The sequence below is a fragment of the Chrysoperla carnea genome, chromosome 4 (genome assembly GCF_905475395.1).
Source record: "Chrysoperla carnea chromosome 4, inChrCarn1.1, whole genome shotgun sequence".
NCBI classification, from domain to species: domain Eukaryota; kingdom Metazoa; phylum Arthropoda; class Insecta; order Neuroptera; family Chrysopidae; genus Chrysoperla; species Chrysoperla carnea.
In genome coordinates, this window is record NC_058340.1 from 34,853,332 (window position 1) to 34,868,469 (window position 15,138).

The 15,138-nt window shown below is 28.9% G+C and overlaps 1 protein-coding gene across 2 annotated transcripts in view; it reads left to right on the forward strand.

Moving 5' to 3' along the window:
- LOC123299143 (protein sprouty) overlaps positions 1-15,138 on the forward strand; it is a 70,978-nt gene that overhangs the window by 38,363 nt on the left and 17,477 nt on the right. The window contains exon 1 of one of the 2 annotated variants that reach the window (XM_044881400.1): positions 10,910-11,037. The exons of the other annotated variant lie outside the window; for it this stretch is intronic. The gene's annotated coding sequence lies outside the window, so the exon portion shown is untranslated. Of the gene's footprint in view, positions 1-10,909; positions 11,038-15,138 lie in introns of those variants that run through there. 2 annotated transcript variants of the gene reach the window in all.

The window sequence follows — 15,138 nt, forward strand, 5'->3', positions numbered from 1 at the left end:
TGTCTATGTTCACGTCATACAGGAAAAAGACTTATACTATGTGTCAGAGTGTAATAAATTTATTATTTTTAATTCACAAATTTGAGACGAAAATTTCGAAAATTGCAATGGAAATCAATTATTTTATCATTGAATCGTGCACTTAATGCATAGAATGGAACAACGGCCGCGAAAAATGATTTTTTTGAGGGCAAGTTGGTGTTCGTGTCCATTGTGGTATTCTGGGTCTTGTCCATAGTACCCCGTTAGCGGAAAAAAAGCGACTAAATTTCGCAAATTCGCTCTAGGGCTAATGATAAGGGAAAGTTAAATCAATGTTGCCGACAATTTTCAGCCCAATATAGGTTTCGTAGAGCTATAATCAATCATAGATTTATAATCAACAAAATCATAGACTTATAATTCTTTTTTTTTCAGATTATGGCAATAGATTTTAAAAACCATAATCTATGCGGTTATATCTTTAATTATGACCATATTTTTCATGTACGTTTCGTTTTCGTATCGTTTTCAATCACGTAACAACACGATTTTTTTTAATAAATAATATTTTTGTCAGAATAAGGCAATAAAATGATGCCTCATCTTTTCTGTCACTGCCCATCTCTTGCCACGAGAAGGTGGATCACTTGAGCCAGCCTTTCTTTGAAGATCTCTCCTACCTGAAATCCGTGGACGTCAAAGCACTCCTGCTGTTCTTAAACAGCTTTGGGGCCAACCTTTTTTCGATATCACATCGGATCTTATGGTCTAAGTGTGTCCCATCCCAGGACAGCCACTCTAACATAACCTATAACCAAAGGCGATAAATTTGAAAATATATAATTTATACAGGTATCTCTAATTATGACAATATTTTTCATACTGCAAGCTAGCTAATTGAACATCGTATTTTTAACGGTAATTTTCTACCTTTAATGTATCATTAACACTTTGTATTTGTTATACCTAAGTATGGAAAATCACAAAAAAATAACGAATTCTTGGAATTATATTAAAACAAGAAAGAGAAAATAAAATATTTTATTAACCCGGAACTATGGATTACATTTTTATTCTCCTACATATTCAAAAGTATGACGTCGTCGTAGAATATAACGTAAGATATGTGAAGTGAACATCATCATCTCGCAAGCAAAAACAAAACAAATAAACATGCCCAGTTAGCAAAGCAAAGCAATACAAACTGTATAGCAGCGCAGCAGCGATCGAAGGTAGGCAGGTGTGGTTGATTCTTCGAAATACCATACAATTCAGTTTCATATAAAATTGTATTTTGTGTTTGTTGTTGTTTTTTTCTTGTTGTTTTTTCACAATAAATCATTTTGAATTTACCATAAAATTATTCGATATTATTTGCCATTAATATAACTTTTATTATGCATGTGATCTAGTTTAGTTATTTAAATTAACTTCCATGGTCACATTTACCCAATTTTAATAACTGAAAACAGTATATTAAGGCTCTAGAGAGCGGCGGGAATACTAAGGTGGCACTTTCCAAACCTGTAACATTGAAAATTCCTCTCGTTTAAGTCTTAAAACTCGTGGGAAACTTTATATCCCCCAGCCATTCACACCAATTGTTATAATCTCTTCAAAAAACCTTTCTAACCTCCTCCGATTATTTTAAATCATGTTTATCTCGAAATATAACGATTAAAAAAATTGTTTTTTAAATCCAATTGTCATTTATGTCAATACCAAACTGAGAGTGCTTGATAAATGGTCGAGAATTTGACAGTACTTTCCTGACGCCATTTATTAGCCTTGTTTCAGTTTTGCATCTTTTAGCGATAGCTAATCGATATCATGGCGTCAAGATTCAACTTGCGAAGTAAAAAAAATCGCTAAATCGTTATTTTTCATTTGAACGACGTCTAGATAATCCGATTCATTTTTCGGACTAAGAATCCTCTCTATCAAGCTTTTTCTTTATCTCATTTTAAGATTTGATTGGAAGATGATACTTTAAAAATTTTCTTAATCAGAATGAAGAAATTCGCTTATTTCTCCGCAACTATTTACTAAAAGTTCACCTGCTACAGAAGGAGATAAGCGCCTTTTGAATGTCCACTTGTGAGTGCATTTAGAATGTACACAAAGCTAGCCAAGTTATTAAAGTATTTCGGCTTAATTCTTTAAAAAAGACAAACATATAAAGTAATTTTATTCAGATTTTTTTTCTTTTTTTTTGTACAGCCATGTATTTAGAAGTTTCTAGCTGTTTAATTTCATTTTCTAGAACATTTTTTATTTCATATTGTCTATAATTTTTGTCTACAATTTGATTATAATCCTTGCAAAATTGCAAAATATTATCATTGACGTCAATAAATTGACTAATCTCTCATAGGCTAGTTTATTATTCCAAAATTAATTTTGCATTATTTTGAAATAGTTTGTTTATAGTCTGTAAAAACAAACATTAAAATTTTCTTAGAAAAAGCATAAAATTAAAATTGCAACAATAGTATCTTCCTGATTTGCTGTAGATATCTCGGACATTCAGAATCAATATTAAGTCTTGCTTTTGGGTACGAGATAATCACAATTAAAAACAAGTGAAAACAAACAATTGACTGAGTTAATTGTTGAAATGCCCTGTATAGAAAGTGTTGAATATCAGTGCTTGTATTATTTTTTTATAAATTATTGACATTTATTTGTTTTTCGAAAATTTTTGAAAGTATTTTCTAGTATCTTTTTTCGTCTTTCGATAATATTTCACAAGACCACTAATTGAAGCTACCTGCAAACTTCTTATACTCTTTTTCTTTTATAGTTTTGGAACAATTGGACACCAAAGTTTTGTCCAGTTTTGTAATTTGTGCCCTCGCGGATAAACAATGACGTTTACAAACTTTATCGCACTTTTTACGTCTTAAGCTTACTATAAAAATTTCAGCTTGATATCCATTTCGTTTTTGAGTTATCGTGTTCACAAACGGACAGGCGGACATTAAGAAATTGACTAATTAGGTGATTTTATGAACACCTATACCAAAATTTTGTTCGTTGCATCAATATTTTATATTATTAAGCGTTAAAAACTAAAGGGGTAAAAGTGAGATCAAGAGAAGTGGAGGCTATAAAGCAGTGATTTTTACTTTTAAGCCCAGTGAAGCGGGCGGGTATTAAGCAAGTTCAAAAATAAATAACTATATACGAATACATCCATTTACTTCATGGGCATCAAAAAATCCCTTACATAAATCGAAATATTTGAGACGTAAATCGTCGAAACTATCTTGAATTCATCGCTTACAAAATGTCAACCCTAAAAATACCATAACGTTAAAAAGACTATGTACACATAACAATATATTTAGCCCATCACACTCTAAAAAAAGTTGAAAGAATTTTTCATATACAAAAAATTTTTTTATGTATTATTGTCTATTTAATTGTTCGTCATGGTTAGCTAGAGTGAGGCGGTCGACCTTCTCTGAGGCCGTCATCATCATCAAGATAGAATGCATTCATTATTATTTAACATATCTATCTCTTTTTATTACATAACATACCTACTATATTGTTATCTTTATTTATTATATATTTTTAAAAGTACATAAGTATGTAAAAGTATTTGTATGTAATGTGTAATAATGTACTGTTTTTATTATTCTTTTTTTTATTTTTACAAATTTTGTACAAGACGATAAACCCGTTGAAAAAACAACTATGAATTTTTCGAGTGTATACAGTGTGTCACATTTAAAATGAAGTCACCCTCATAAACCCCCGAACTAAAAAAAAGGGATGTTATAAGTTGGACCGCTATGTGTGTGTGTCTGTCTGTGGGATCGTAGCGCCTAAACGGATTCACCGATTTTAATTTTTTTTTTGTTTTGAAAGGTAATTTAACGGATACTGTTCTTAGCTATGTTTCAAGTGCGACCTTAGTGTTCCGTATCCGGAAAAACTAAAAAATTGGCGATTATGACATACAATTTTAATATATAAATAATTACTATGGAAATGAATGGTCAAATAAACATGGCTTAATTCATTTCGAAAAGTAAAATGGTAAAATAATTAGGTAATTCCAAACAATAATTCAAAAGAACAAGGCTAACTCAAATATTTCAATTTCAATTAAAATATTGAAAAACTAGTCCCAAAAAATGATAGCTGTCTAAGTATCCTTATCATCTCATCTGATGTCCTTGACCATTACTTTCATATTGATTTAAGAAGTAGTGTTATAAGATTAAAGTGTTTATCTGTGCGTCTATGTGTTTCTCAGTGGCATCGTAGTCCCTAAACTGCTGAACCGATTTGATTGAGAACGTTTTATAGCTAAGTTTCCAAAAATCGGTTTACAAGGAATAAATCGCATTTATCGGGGGTTTTTTAAATTTTATAAATTTCACTTGTCAATATTTAACTTTAAAAGAAAATACAAGTTGCCTCAAGGATATTTTTTGCAACAAGAAATTTTATATGTTTGATAATAAAGGGGGTCTAAAGATGCCGCTATCCTCCAGTCAGGTCTGCATTTTTGTATTAGGATATCATGGGAGAGGTATCGGAGATCTGACAAATTTTCTGAATGCCTCAAACACCTACCCAAAAATGTCTACCAGCAGTACCAGCTTTCGGGCTAAAACGTCATTGATATATGTTACAAGTAGAATTAAATAACGATTTAATATTCAATTTTACCGCTTTCTTGGATATTCTGCTCGACATTCTACTTTACTAGCTTATAGGTACTATAAACAATAGGGTATTAACGTTAGTCAAAAATAAATTATGAAATTTGAAAAAAGTTAAAATTTATGTAAAAATATACTTAAATATTCTGATTTCGAGTCATAAAAGCTCATTTTTCTTTTAAAATATTAAAATAAAAATCGTAATTTTTAAAATGTATATCACGTGACCTAAAACGCGGACAAACACTGCTGTGATGTCATATCGGTATGGGCCATAGACCATCAGTTAGTTTAGTGTAGACAGTTGGGTATAATATATCCATAGATAATAAGTATTTATATTTATTATAATCAGATGTCTATGAATATATCTGTCAAACTTATTTGTGTTATTTCGTATAATGATACCGATATTACGTCATCAAATTGGATGCCCGCGTTTTTGACAGTTTAAAAAAGGTTTAAAATTTAATTTAAGTTTTTGGCAAGAAAGCGTGTGTATTTTTTCGAAATAAATTTTTGGTGGCTTTTTATTAGCAAAATCAGCTTTTTGAGGTACTTTTTCAAAAATAGTAGAATACCCTATTGAACACAGAGGATATTTAAGCAAATTACAATTGTTAATTTGTAACAATAGAAAATAATTACATTATTTATATCCGTTTGTAACATTCTCTACGATTGTATGTTGTCTTTTGTTTTTTTTTTTTTTTTTTAGATATTTATTATGCATATTCTGTTTCATCGACAACAATTCAGTTCCTTTCCCGAGTCTATAGATTTTGTTTGGTGTGTCTTTCGGTGTACGTTGTATGTGAAGAATATTTTTGTTATAACAAACAATTTGTCGGGATTCGCTGTAATGTATAGTGTGTTTCACTAACTATGCAAGCACTAAGCAGTAGCGAAAAAACTACAAATATACTCACAAAACCATTATAGAAGATTACGAAAAATTTGATTAAAAGACACACACTATCTGAACAAGATTAGCAGTGAATATTGCCCATTTTTCTCTATTATCAACGTTAAAATCTTAAACACCTGATAATATAACCACAAACAAACCAAAATTAACAATATTCGACTCGACTTAGTATGAAAACAATAAGACGAAAAAGTAATAGTGCTTAATGTGTGTAGATCATTAATCGTTATATGAATTTGGAGTTCAAATGATCAATATAACTTGTAGTGTAGGTGTATTTAAATGAATAAGAAACGAAACTACTTCGGTAAATGTCGTAATTTGTCGTGTTGTAAAAGACACTGTCTTTTTATGCATTGTTATATGTGGAATTTTATTATATTTATACGAACGCACACACGTATGATTATGAGTGATTATTTAGGCAATAATAGTTCGTGTCTTTGCCTGGAGGCACTCAGCAGCGCTAGTACAGCGCAATGCGATGTTACTTTTCAATGTTACTTCAATGAACGAGCAGACAATTAATTAAGTTTGTGTGTTTATTGATAGTAGTCGTAGATAAATAATATTAGATATCAGAACAAGATTATACATATTTTTCTGAATTATGCAGGGTAGGCAGTGTCTTTCTGTCTATATGTAATGCATGCTACTGGATTCGCTCCGTGCGTGAGTTTCGTTTCCATGGTAACGACACACTACTTTAATTATAGAATTGTATGGATGCATATATAATTGTATAGATTGCATTTAAGACTTACATTGAAAATTTAATATTATTGTCTCACAAATTTAAATAAATAATTATGATACTTTACATTTGAAAAATAATATTTGTGCAATTTGATTTCTTATTTTCACAATTTTTAATGCATTAAGTTTAATTAATTCGTGTTTTACAATAATTTTAATTTGACATTTCTATAACATTAACATGTAAAGAACTGCAAATAAGTAATAACAGCCCCCTTTAACGCCAATTTTCACTGGAAGCGCTGGCATCGATTTTATGGTTCCTACCATGACTACGCACACAACGAATAGATGGCACATGAACATCCTTAAGTAAGTCATTAAAGTTTATTTCAATCTGAACACACTGTATATTTATTCCACTGTGAAGTTCTTGGTGTATGTCTTGTTGGTGTCTTGGTATATGTATAGTCAGTCATATCAGTATTATGTATCCGCCTACACTTTGAATATAATACAATACGCATAATAATACGTGACAAGTCTTGAAAAAAAAAATCCATTTCCGGTTTACTAAAACGGTTGTTAACCTGCAGCCTTTTAAAACGGTTTAAAATATTCATCCAAAAATTTGTTATTTTACGGTCGTCCTTTGAATAGTCAAATGAGCATAGAAATAAAAATTGTAAAAAATTAATATTTTTAATACTCAAAATTAAAAGTTTGAAAGTAAGATAGTTTAAAAAAAAATAATGTATTACACTTCTAGGGAGCAAAAGTAAACAATGTCTCCGTTCCATGTTTATTGTCAGTGACAAACATAAAATCTAATGCATTTTTTATTTGCTCCCGTGGTGCGTACTGCGTATACTATTTTTTTACTTGACGCAGGCGGAAAGCGACAACTTTGTTCAGCTCAGCGGAATGATAGTTGACACTTTCCACTCGGAGGGGAGAAAAATTGATTTGTGTCCACATCGGTATTAGCTATAGAACACATTTACTTTAAGAAATCCGTGTAGCTCAAGAAATTTACAAAAAAGTTAGTTTATTGAGTAAAATTGCAGTTAAATTTATCGGCAAGGAATCTGCGCTAGGAGAAATGGTATTTTGAAAGATCTACAACGAGATTATACGCAATAAAGTCTACAGAATCTTCTTATGAAAACTTCGAAATTCTAAAGTTTGTCACTTAGGTACCCCGTTTTGTGAGGTTTTTTAGAATAAGCTCTGAAAACAAAACAAAATTATATCAATGCCTTTCTTATCAAGCGAATATAACGCCAGGTATATGCTCTAGAAGGTGTATGCCTAACTTTGACACTCATATCTCAAAAATCCTTTTTTATAATAAATAGAATAGATTTTAGAAAAAACGTTTACCTACAATTTCTGATTTCCTTAAAAAAACTTTATTTTTTCCCGGATTCTTCCACTTAAGTATGTAGCGTTAAGTAATTTTTGAAAACATTTTACCATAATTAAATTAAAATAAAATCATTATTGGTATATACCGGGTGTCCATTTTAAACAATCTAACTGAAAATTTCTTCAAGGTTCTTTCAGGAAATTTCAAGGTTTATTGCAAAAAATGTCTCAAGTAACAGTTCCTCTATTTGGAAGAGGAAATCTCACAGAAATAGGTAAATTTAATCTTGATTTGCAAAATCCTATAAAAATCAACTCATGCTCTCAACCGATAGAAGATAGAGGAAAACTTTAAATTAGAAAGTTGTTTCTTTTAAACTAACCTGTAAAAACATTTTTACGTAAACGTTATTTCGTAAACGGTAGAAATCGAAAATAAAAACATTTCGATACTCACACGAAAGTATGAGTGACTCACTCAATTTTAGGAAACAATAAGAGTTGGAAAAAACCTTCAAATAACAAAGTTTATCTCAAAAAACTGAACAATTTTTTTTTAAAGCTGATTTGACTCCGTGATAATTACATGTAAAAACTAGTATCGATAAATTTTTGAATTGGATTTTCGCCGAAATGATAAGGTTTGTTATTTAATAAAGAAAAACTTTCTTATTTCTAAGTTTTCCTCTATCTCTTATAGGTTATAAATTTGAGTTGATTTTAAAACGACATTGAAGTCAGGGTCAAATTTAATACAATTATGAGATGTCCGCTTTCGATTAGAACAATTCTTACTTAGACCATTCGTTCTTAAGGCCCTTCGTTAAACAAATTTTCCGCTGGACTGTTTCTAATGGGACACCCGATATTAAATTTCTTGATAGGAAACAATTTTGTGGTAATATTTGACAGGAATTAATAAATTAAAATTACTTAATGGATATTTAAATATATAATTAAAAGTAATTATAGGATATTAATTAATATATTATTGTATCCTATAAAAATTTTTTCAACATCAAAATTATTTTAAACAAATTATGTTACAAAACCTTTCTAAATATAATTACAAAAAGGAAACGCAACTAATTTCAATAAAATTTTTCAAAAACGGATATGAATTTTTGTTTGTTTATTCTAATTATTATTTTGCGTCAATTTTATATGTAAACAGGATAAAACGGTTTGTGACAATCAGAAATAATCAACATATTAGCGATTGATTTCATTACGGATTTTGAACAATTTTTTTATTGCTTTTTACAGACAAAATTTCCTTCTTATTTGTAAATATAAAGCGATTTGAATTAAACTAAAATATCATAAAAATTTCTGTAAATGTTTGATTTTCGAAGATGCCTGCTAATAATCTCGTAAATTTGCAGAATAGGCCTTTCTCCTGGTGTCGATTTCGAAGAATTTGTATCTTTCGTTAAAATTTGAAAATGTGCTAGGATAGATGACAAGATCTGAAATTAAAATTAAAATCGATTGAAAAACACGAAAAATATGCTAAATCTTTTTCTTAACTTTTGATATGTAGTTTCAATGACAGTCGCAAGTTATGACGTCACAACGTACTATTTTTCTCTCTTTCTATTTGTACATTTAAATCCTTCATATTTTCGTAGTTTTTGATTTTAAGGAAAAATTGATTTTAGATAATGTTTTGGTTCGATAACGAACATCAATTGAGACAATAAAAAATTTTTAGAACAGAGGCATATAAATCTGCCAGAAGTATTACATATAAAGTACTTTTATTAGAGAACTCGTACCGGTATAAGCATAATGTTATGGTAGTAGCAAATCTATCCGTTCGTATATCCACCTTGCTTGTCAGACCTTATTTCGAAAGGCATTTGTATAAATACCTTTATAATTAGGAAGGGGTCAGGTAGAGAATACCTTGTGATACGGCGAGGTCATGAAGATGACTGGGAAGCCTGGGGTGTTCTGTAATGCCACTGCACTCTAAATATCACCATTTCCCGTCAAAAGATCGAGTCTCCAAGAGACCTGTGTCCAGGAAGAAAGTTTCAAACAATGATCCATTTAGGAAATAAAAGTCGAGCAAATATTGATTCAAGCCTGGGTGGAAATTCTTAAGCATCAGGCCAAGCTTGGAAATCGAGTGTCCAATTTCGTAATAACATCGAATTATAACTTGAAATTTTTTGGTCTAAGACTGGTTTCCGATTTTGGCCTCACCTAAATTTTAAGACCTATTTTTGGGTTTGCTACATACCGGGTTTGAACCAGTGGCACTATATGTTCTTGCTGCAAGTAAAACATCTTTCTCGTCCTTCGGAAGTATTTATAACATTCCACAGTAATTAATTTATGATTAATTACATTAGACTTTTAGCAAAAATAAAAAAGAACCTTGAAATAAAATTTATAATTTTCCTTGCTGAAAAAAAAAACCAAATTTTTTTTCTGTACATATTTGAATAAACCAAAACTACAATAAATTCACATTAAAAAGAAATAACAATATAAAATAGTAACTTATATATTATAATACAATAATAATAATAATAATAATAACACTAAAATACTAAATGGAAATTTCTATGGCAAAAATCCTAGCCTCGCAATATAATATAATAATAATAAATACAATTCATTCATATAATAATGGCGGACAGAATTTCAGTTCATTCATAAAAAGCAACCAAACAAGCGCAGACTGTTTATTGCGCATATAGCGTATACACAACGATTCTTATTCATATATCTATCCTTTAATATTGACATCTTTATTTAATATATGTGATACTAAATACAAGTTACTTCATCCACATATGTTGTATCTTTGTTTATTGCATGTATGTTACATGAAATAGAAAAAACGTTGTATAAGTTCATAATGGTACTAAATGTATGTTCAATTTAGTTGCTTGAGAGACGTTCAAACGATTGTATATACCCGTTTTTTTATTGAAATTTTTTTTTTCTGAAAAATTTTGGAAATTTTTTTTTTTGGGATCATACTACACGCACGAGATAATACAATGAAAACTTAAGTGAACTTAAATTTACATGTGATTAAAAAAAAAAAATAAATAAATTCAAAGTGTCTCTTTTAAAAGTGATTTTTAAAAAAAATTAAGAATGTGAAAAATAATTGAGTTCCATAAAAATATATATAATAAAATATTTTTACACTGGAGCTTAGTGCTTTTTTTATTTATTTTTATTTATATATTATTTTTTTTATGAAAATTAGTGGTGTGAAAATAAAATGAAAAATAAAAATGATTATATTTTAAAAAATTGTTTTAGTTTGAAACAGTCTACAAGTGTTTTTAGAAATTTTTACGTGATTTTTGGATTACAGTGTTGTAGTTTTTTCTTATTGGATATTTTTCATATTTTAATGTAAGTTTTTCCGTACAATAATTTCCTTCTTCTTTTGGCTTTAAACGTGTGTGAAGTTAGGTATATATTAATGAATGAAATTAGAAAGTTCATTAATAAAATAAGTATTATATATATATATATAGTAGGTAATATTTATTTGGATCGGCAGACAGACCTTTTGACTGTAAATATCTTTATAAGTTTGTGTGAACGTTTTCTCTGGTGCGCCGAATCAAAAATACACAATTTCATTTAACTTTTAAAAATAGTACTCTTAATTTTTTTTTTTCATCAATTTTATTTATGAATGTAGATTTTTTGATCGTTATTTTTAATAAATCGTACCGATAAATGACGAATTTATACGATTTTTATACGAAATTTTTTTCTTAAGTTTGTATAGATCTCTGATAATCTCGAGTGTAAATAAAAAAAATTTTTTTTTTAGAGAGATAAAGTATAGTATCTTAATTGAGAGACATATAAAATCGCGCTTCGTCGATTGCGTGAGAATTGTAAACGCGGTATTTACTTTAAACTGAGTGTAGAAATATTTTGTGCGTCCTGAAATTGAAAGCATGAAAAAAATGGAATGTTCTTCTATTTTTTGAAGAACCATGTTTTCAATCGAAGGAAAAATAAACCACGCTGCGTCGATTGCGTGGGAAGTATCAAGGTGGCATTTATATTGAGCTGAATGAGTCTTCGAGTACCGCCGATCGTTACCATGTCCAAAAACTGTTATATTATTGAAGAATTTTTCTAAAATAATTTAGACAAGTTTATAAATTTTAAAAAAAAATTGAAATATTAAATGTATTCTGTATAATGTTAAGGAAATTCTGAAATTAAAAAAAAAATTAAATATATTTAAGCAATTTTTTATAAATAGGTAAAATAATAACCTTCAAGGAGGAATATCACGTGTATTTTGTTATTAACCTAACCTGTTTTTTCTTTACTTAAAGGTTACTATTACTTATTTATCAATTATATTGTTTTTTCTCTGTTAATTTTCCTCCAAATATACCTAATTAGTAAATAAAATTTTAATTTCCTCTTTAAAATAGTAAATTTATTCCGGTAGAATAGGTAGACTCCATAGAAAAATTTTTTACTTTACGTATAGACTTATCGTAATTGGTATTTAGTCATTTAACAGTCCTCGAGTTTTTCGGCTTTGTGCAGTGGATGTGATTTTTCGAAAATTGGTATTGGAATAAAAAATTTGCAAAGAATTTTAAGAAAATAATCGTCTCTAAAAAATTATTTTCATGCTGAGCGGTAAATTTATATGTATTTATAAAGTAAGTTGAAATGGAAGTTAGTGAGTTGAAATCAATACTGATACCGGTTTTGAATTGCTTATTAGGGATTTAGGAAAAAATAGGCGAAAAATAACTCTGTAATAGTGTCCCATTTTTGAACGCAAGGGCTAAAAACTTCAAAACCCAACCAACTCTTCGACGAACATAAAAAAGATAGTCGACAAACTCAACTTATTTGAGCTTATTCATCAAAATTATATTTTGAAATAAAATGAACTGAATAATGAAATTCGAATTTGAATTATTTAAAACAATTGGATGATACGAAAGTGTTCTAAACGTAAATATCTCATCCTCAAAACATAACATCTTATGCCCTTTTCGATTATCAATCTGATTGTTATGGGCGTATGACGTATGTTATACAACTGCAATTATTTTCGAATTTACTTAAAAATTTATGCTAATGGATTATCTTACTAAAACGATTTGAATGCTCAAGCCATTGAAAACTACGAAAACAATAAGAAAACATAAAATATGCTCCGCAGGATTAAATTATTAGATTAAAAAACATTTCTCAGTGGTTTATAGTTCGAAAGGGACAAATTATATATCTTCTTACATATACCTACTACTTCCGGTTTCTGCCAATAAAAGCTATTATAATTTCTTGGAAGCAATTACCATGCTACAATCGTTTGTATGCCCGAACCAATCACTACGAGGCTTACAGAGAAACTTATTCTAGAAAAGGCTTCTATGTCTATGAAATGCAACACCGAGTTTATCTGAAATAAAATTCTTGCTATAAAAAAAATCTTTCTAAATAAATCTTTCTTAAAACGTACACAAAAATAAAAATATTTCTTACCTCAAGAAATATGTGCTTTAAAAAATTTCAAATTTTCGTTTCCCTTTTGGTATTCTTGGACCAAGAAAACCTCATGTTTCTCTGCAATGGTTAATTTAAAAAATTTACTCGTTCAAGAAAACGAAGGCAGAATATATGTTCAGTTAAGGACGTTCTGGTGCAACCCTTGAGGTCCACGCGAATAACGTCTAAGCATAATAAATAGTTATAAAAAATAAAAACTGGACCGACTCGATCGAATATTTTTAAAATTTTTTTTCGGGTCATATTGCCCTTAATACGCTTCTATCGACACCTGATCAACGATGTCAATATCATTTTTTGTTCGCACGATATCGATGACAAAAAAAATTACTACGAACGTACGTACACACACACTTCTTCCCAAATTGGTGTTAGTGCCTTGTCCCAACCATGTAAAGATATCGAAAATTACGAATTCGAAATCGGATCCATTATAATAACTTTCCATACTGGGAAGTTAAAAAAAGATAGTATAATTTAGTTTAAATGATTAAAAAAAAGAACAAATATATTGTTATTGAATAAATTTCGTTGAATTTTAAGTGACAAGAAGTTTGTTATTATTATCTCAATTTTCAGAATTTAAAAAAATTTTCGATTCATTAAAAAATTATACACGCTTTCTCTTTACTAAACCATTGGTGGCACATGAACGTCCTTAATATTTTCTTCAATTTCTAATCGCGATTAAAGTATAATTCTATTTGATATTAATAACAAATATACAAGCCGTAATTAATAGGCATTATATTTTAATTAATAGCGTGATTAAAGAAATAATGAATATAGAGTTTACTTTAACCATGATAAAAATATTAATTTTAATATATAATAATAACAGTGATATCTACCAAGTAATTAATATCTGATTCATAGAAATTTCAATAAAATTTATTATGAATTCACGTGGAATCTCTTCAAATAGATTTATTTGCCTTTATTGCAATTATTACATACTTATATACATTTTATATTCAATTGAAATTGGTATTTTATTAGTGTTTCAAATATGTAAATATCGAGGTAAAACAATTCTTTTCAATAGAAAAAATTATTTTATACAATCGATTTATTATGATAAATCTTTCAAAATATTTTGAATGGTATTTGATTGTCAAAAATATTTTAGATATGATAAATAGATTTATTTATCTATTTCTAGGAAAAAATTTGCTTACAATATTCGTTTAATTTTTGTAATATCCATAGAAAATTATAATCAAATTTTATGGGGTTATTAAAATTTAAATATAAGAAAATAAATATCTTTGATTTGAATTAAACAAGTGAAAACAAACAATTGATTGAGTTTATTGTTGAAATACCATGTATAGACAGTGTTGATTACTCGGTTACATTACACATACATACATGTCACACGTATATAACTGATATTCCCATAAAATGCATACTATACACTATAAATTTGCGCCCTCGTGGGTAAACAGTGATGTTTACTAAAACATGTTTCTAACAAAAGTTAGAAACGTCACTTAAGACCTCACTTTTTACTTTCTAAGCACGCTATAAAAATTCCAGCTTGATATCTCTATTCGTTTTTTAGTAATCGTAATGACAGAGGGACAGACAGACAAGCGGAAATGGACTAATTAGGTGATTTTATGAACACCTATAACAAAATTTTGTTCGTTGTTATCAATTAAGTTTTATTAACCCGTTTTCACTTTTCTTAAGTGTCATGAGCCCGAAACTTCCGACTGGGATTACATGCTCTATAATCATAAATGGACTAATACTAATTGTAGGTAAGATGACAAAAATATATGGAGTTATTACATTTTCTCTAATATGTTTTTTTTTGTCACTAGCAATAACAGAGAAGTTCTCTAAGTAATCTGCTATTCTGGGCTTAGAAGGTTTTAATTTGAATGTTTCAAAGTATTTCGGAAACGATTGATGAATGTCTTAAAGCAACTATTTTAATACTGTTTG